The sequence below is a fragment of the Scyliorhinus torazame genome, chromosome 26, assembly GCF_047496885.1.
Source record: "Scyliorhinus torazame isolate Kashiwa2021f chromosome 26, sScyTor2.1, whole genome shotgun sequence".
Classification (NCBI taxonomy): Eukaryota; Metazoa; Chordata; class Chondrichthyes; order Carcharhiniformes; family Scyliorhinidae; genus Scyliorhinus; species Scyliorhinus torazame.
In genome coordinates this window covers 40,417,575-40,423,445 of record NC_092732.1, presented here as the reverse complement: position 1 = coordinate 40,423,445, position 5,871 = coordinate 40,417,575, and the positions used below count along the sequence as shown (strand labels likewise).

Here is a 5,871-nt window from a genome sequence, read left to right as displayed (position 1 = left end):
CTAGTCTATTAAAGCCTTCAGTTATGTTACTACCTCGTTTTAACAGTAATTGATCGTGCATCACCCCCCTCTCTCTGTCTCTCTCTCTCTCTGTCTCCCTCTCACTCTCTCTGTCTCCCTCTCTGTCTCCCTCTCACTCTCTCTGTCTCTCTCTCTGTCTCTCTCTGTCTCTGTCTCCCTCTCACTCCTCTCTGTCTCCCTCTCTGTCTCCCTCTCACTCTCTCTGTCTCTCTCTCTGTCTCTCTCTGTCTCTGTCTCCCTCTCACTCTCTCTGTCTCCCTCTCACTCTCTCTGTCTCTCTCTCTCTCTGTCTCTGTCTCCCTCTCACTCTCTCTGTCTCCCTCTCTGTCTCTGTCTCCCTCTCACTCTCTCTGTCTCCCTCTCTGTCTCTGTCTCTGTCGCTCTCTCTCTGTCTCTCTCCCTCTCTCCCTCTCTCTCTCTCTCTCTCTCTGTCTCTCTCTCTGTCTCTGTCTCCCTCTCACTCTCTCTGTCTCCCTCTCTGTCTCTGTCTCTGTCGCTCTCTCTCTGTCTCTCTCCCTCTCTCCCTCTCTCTCTCTCTCTCTGTCTCCCTCTCTGTCTCTGTCTCTGTCGCTCTCTCTCTGTCTCTCTCCCTCTCTCTCTCTCTCTCTCTCTGTCTCTCTCTCTGTCTCTGTCTCCCTCTCACTCTCTCTGTCTCCCTCTCTGTCTCTGTCTCTGTCGCTCTCTCTCTGTCTCTCTCCCTCTCTCCCTCTCTCTCTCTCTCTCTCTGTCTCTCTCTCTCTGTCTCTCTGTCTCTCTCTGTCTCTCGCTCTGGCTCTCTCTCTCTGGCTCTCTCTCGCTCCCACTCTCTCTGTCTCCCTCTCACTCTCTCTGTCTCCCTCTCGCTCTCTGTCTCTGTCTCTCTCCCTCTCTCTCTCTCTCTCTCTGTCTCTCTCTCTGGCTCTCTCTCTCTGTCTCTCTCTGTCTCTCGCTCTGGCTCTCTCTCTCTGCCCCTCTCTCTCTCTCTGCCCCTCTCTCTCTCTCTGTCTGTCTCTCTCTGTCTCTCTCTCTCTCTGTCTCTCTCTCTCTGTCTCTCTCTCTGGCTCTCTCTCTCTGTCTCTCTGTCTCTCTCTGTCTCTCTCTCTGGATCTCTCTCTCTGGCTCTCTCTCTCTGTCTCTCTGTCTCTGTCTCTCTCTCTCTCACTCTGTCTCTGTTGTCATGATATGCAGATAATGATGTACAGACAGGCAGCTAATGAACACAGAGAACAGGACATGACCAATGAGCAGGCCGGACACTCAGGGGTGGGATCTCACTATAAAAGGCACGAGGCACTCACACTCCACCTCTTTCCACTGATGAACATCTACAGAGTGAGTCAGGGTGTATGTACAGTGTCACCCCTCCAGCACATGGCTAAGAGCTAGTCTGGTTCAGTCAGACAGAGTAAGCACACTTAGGTTAGCAGAGAGTCGAACTCACAGAGAACTGTGCTAACTGTGCTTCAATAAATCAGATTGAACTAACTTCGAGGTCTGGAGTATCTTTTGGTTAAAGCTGCCTCCAGTTGCAGCCTGTGTTATCCCAGAGTACACAACACGTCATCTGTCTCCCTCTCTCTGTCTCCCTCTCTCCTCCACAGCTGTTGCTTTGTTGCGGAGACGATTGCAGCCAGAATGAGGCGGTGCCCACCCACTACCGACACCTAGTGTTCGCCTTCCTCACCTGCTTCCTGTTTGCCTCTCACCTGCCGGAACGGCTGGCCCCGGGCTGCTTCGATTACGTCGGTGAGTCCATGGGCAGGGTTGGCGAGGGCGGAGGGGGGTGGTCCTCTCTTTGTCTCTCTCTCTCGCTCGGCTAATTCGCTTCTCTTCCCTCTCTCCCCCCCCTCCCCCCTCCCCTCAGGTCACAGCCACCAGCTCTTCCACATCTGTGCCGTGCTGGGCACCCACTTCCAGCTGGAGGCCATCGTCACGGACATGTCCTGCCGCCAAGCCTGGCTCTCGGTCCACACGGCGCCCCCCTCCCTGGGGGGGACGCTGGGGGTCATGCTCGCCTCCGTCTTCCTCAACCTGCTCATCATCGCCGTCTTCGTCCTCCTCCTCCTCTGGGCCCCTGGCTCTTCCCCATCCTGCAGGGCAGCTGTCCCGACAGGACCAAGAGGGAGTGAGGCGGTGGGGGGGGGGGGGGGGGGGGGGGGGGGAGGTGCGGGGCTTCAAATAAGATCTTTAATAAAAGTTTTATCCTAACAACGTTTCTTTGCTGCTTGTGTTGCGTGTCATGCAGTCGATATCTCAAGGAGGAGGATTGTTCTGACTGAGGTGGGGGCAGCGCTCTGTCTGTCTCTCGTTCCGCGCCCGCATGTTCAGTGATTCCGCCAGCTCGCTCGACGGAAATGATCTCTGCTTCATTACAACCCCGGATCAGACCCCCAACGTTTCTCGGAGACGTGGGGCGAGATTCTCCGACCGCCCCCGCCGTTGTATCTTGACTGAATTTGCTCTGTTTCTGTAACCTTTGCTCTCGAGTCGCCAGGTATCTTTATGATACCACCACGAGTTTCAAGTTCAAGTAATGATCAATAACCCAATACACCGATTAGTAAGATTCAAATCAAAACACATTTAGTATACACGGTAATCACTACCCATGCATAAACTCTACTTTCTAGACTATCTCTAACACTAAAAGGCCTATACTTAGCTTCGGAATTGGCCCACCAGGTCAGGGGAACAAATGGCCTTTCGTTCGATCTGAGTCTGCAGGATTCAAAGCTGGTATTGTCTGGTAGCTCGGAGCGCCGATCTCGTAGCGTGAGTTGACTGGAAACTTACTTGGTTGGTGCGGCAGCTTAGACAGTTCACTCTCACGGGTTGATTCGCTGCTGAGTGACCCTGCCAAGAAGACCGATTTGAACTTGGGGACTCTACTTTATAGTCCCCAGGGGCTTCCCGCCCTTTGGGGTGGACCCCGCACCTGGTTCCAAGTGATTGGACTGCGTTCCGATCACTTGGATCGATTTCTCCAATACCGGAGCCGTTCCCTGAGCGCTGGGCGGTCCCTGAGTGTCCGTCGGCCTTCCTTTGTCTTGGCTCCTGCTGGCGCCGAGGAGTCTGGCTTGGCCTTATTCACCTTAAATGTTTCAATTGTACCCGGGGATCGCTCGTTAGTATACAAATGGCTGTGAGTTTCAGTGCTGTCTGGGCTTTTGCAAGTTCTAATACACAGGATTTTTGCACTTGCTAGTTTTTGCCTGGCTTGACTGAATTTCCCTGTAGTCTTTGCGTCTCTCCATTTTAAGTCGGGAAATTGTCAACCCAGGTGGCTCCAGAAGCCCCAATTTTCTTTTTATTTAGTAAGACTGCGAGTAAAGGATATCGCGCTCCACGAATGATTCCACGGACAAACAGGGATATGGTGTATTAAAACAAACCTTTGTCATTAACACAGCATTCGACAGCACAGAAATATTGCGAAGAATTATCGGTTCAACAACACTGAGCTACACAATGAAATGCTTTAACTCCTATCCGCTACCTTTTTTTAATCTCCAATCAAGCAAAACCCAGCACCGGTCAAAATCCACTTTGAAATACAGTTAGCAAACACAGGGCTGCCTGCTGTAAACTTGGATAGAGTGCCTCGTAAAAGAATGATTGGAAAGAGAGAGAGAGGGAAATCCAGTCAGGAAACAGCCCGCAGATTCTTGCCAGTGTCAGACTATTGTTTAACCTGACAGCCTTTTGCTCAAAAGAATAAATGGAACAATGGCAAAGTCCTTGAGGTGTCTGGGTACTGCAGTCACTCGCTCACCATTGGTCTGGATACTTCTGGAAACAAGCAGCACCGAGGCGGCGCCCCACTGTCAGAGGGTGAGTATTGAGGGAGTGCCGCACTGTCAGAGGGTCAGTACTGAGGGAGCGCCGCACTGTCAGAGGGTCAGTACTGAGGGAGTGCTGCACTGTCAGAGGGTCAGTACTGAGGGAGTGCTGCACTGTCAGAGGGTCAGTACTGAGGGAGCGTCGCACTGTCAGAGGGTCAGTACTGAGGGAGTGCCGCACTGTCAGAGGGTCAGTACTGAGGGAGTGCTGCACTGTCAGAGGGTCAGTACTGAGGGAGTGCCGCACTGTCAGAGGGTCAGTACTGAGGGAGTGCCGCACTGTCAGAGGGTCAGTACTGAGGGAGTGCTGCACTGTCGGAGGGTCAGTACTGAGGGAGCGCCTCACTGTCAGAGGGTCAGTACTGAGGGAGCGCCGCACTGTGGGAGGGTCAATATTGAGGGAGTGCCGCACTGTCGGAGGGTCAGTACTGAGGGAGTGCCGCACTGTCAGAGGGTCAGTACTGAGGGAGTGCCGCACTGTCAGAGGGTCAGTACTGAGGGAGTGCCGCACTGTCGGAGGGTCAGTACTGAGGGAGTGCCGCACTGTCAGAGGGTGAGTACTGAGGGACTGCTGCACTGTCAGAGGGTCAGTACTGAGGGAGTGCTGCACTGTCAGAGGGTCAGTACTGAGGGAGTGCTGCACTGTCAGAGGGTCAGTACTGAGGGAGCGTCGCACTGTCAGAGGGTCAGTACTGAGGGAGTGCCGCACTGTCAGAGGGTCAGTACTGAGGGAGTGCTGCACTGTCAGAGGGTCAGTACTGAGGGAGTGCCGCACTGTCAGAGGGTCAGTACTGAGGGAGTGCCGCACTGTCAGAGGGTCAGTACTGAGGGAGTGCTGCACTGTCGGAGGGTCAGTACTGAGGGAGCGCCTCACTGTCAGAGGGTCAGTACTGAGGGAGCGCCGCACTGTGGGAGGGTCAATATTGAGGGAGTGCCGCACTGTCGGAGGGTCAGTACTGAGGGAGTGCCGCACTGTCAGAGGGTCAGTACTGAGGGAGTGCCGCACTGTCAGAGGGTCAGTACTGAGGGAGTGCCGCACTGTCGGAGGGTCAGTACTGAGGGAGTGCCGCACTGTCAGAGGGTGAGTACTGAGGGACTGCTGCACTGTCGGAGGGTCAGTACTGAGGGAGTGCCGCACTGTCAGAGGGTCAGTACTGAGGGAGTGCTGCACTGTCGGAGGGGTAGTACTGAGAGAGTGGCGCACTGTCTGAGGGTCAGTCCTGAGGGAGCTTTGCACTGTTTGGAGGGTCAGTACTGAGGGAGCGTCACATTGTCGGAGGGTCAGTACTGAGGGAGTGCCGCACTGTCAGAGGGTCAGTACTGAGGAGCATCGCACTGTTGGAGGGTCAGTACTGAGCGCGTGTCGCACTGTCGGAGGGTCAGTACTGAGGGAGTGCCGCACTGTCAGAGGGTCAGTGCTGAGGAGCATCGCACTGTCGGAGGGTCAGTACTGAGCGAGTGTCGCACTGTCGGAGGGTCAGTACAAGAACATAAGAACTAGGAGCAGGAGTCGGCCATTCGGCCCCTCAAGCCTGCTCCACCATTCAATGAGATCATGGCTGATCTTTTGTGGACTCAGCTCCACTTTCCAGCTTGAACACCATAACCCTTAATCCCTTTATTCTTCAAAAACTATCAATCTTTATCTTAAAAACATTTAATGAAGGAGCCTCAACTGCTTCACTGGGCAAGGAATTCCATAGATTCACAACCCTTTAGGTGAAAAAGTTCCTCCTAAACTCAGTCCTAAATCTACTTCCCCTTATTTTGAGGCTATGCCCCCTAGTTCTGCTTTCACCCGCCAGTGGAAACAACCTGCCCGCATCTATCCTATCTATTCCCTTCATAATTTTATATGTTTCTATAAGATCCCCCGCATCCTTCTGAATTCCAACGAGTACAGTCCCAGTCTACTCAACCTCTCCTCATAATCCAACCCCTTCAGCTCTGGGATTAACCTAGTGAATCTCCTCTGCACACCCTCCAGTGCCAGTACGTCCTTTCTCAGGTAAGGAGACCAAAACTGAACACA

The 5,871-nt window shown here is 53.6% G+C and overlaps 1 pseudogene; it reads left to right on the top strand.

Annotated features, from left to right (window-relative positions):
• LOC140402888 (membrane progestin receptor delta-like) overlaps window positions 1–3,385 on the top strand; it is a 32,653-nt pseudogene extending 29,268 nt beyond the window's left edge.
• The last annotated feature ends 2,486 nt before the right edge of the window (window positions 3,386–5,871 follow it).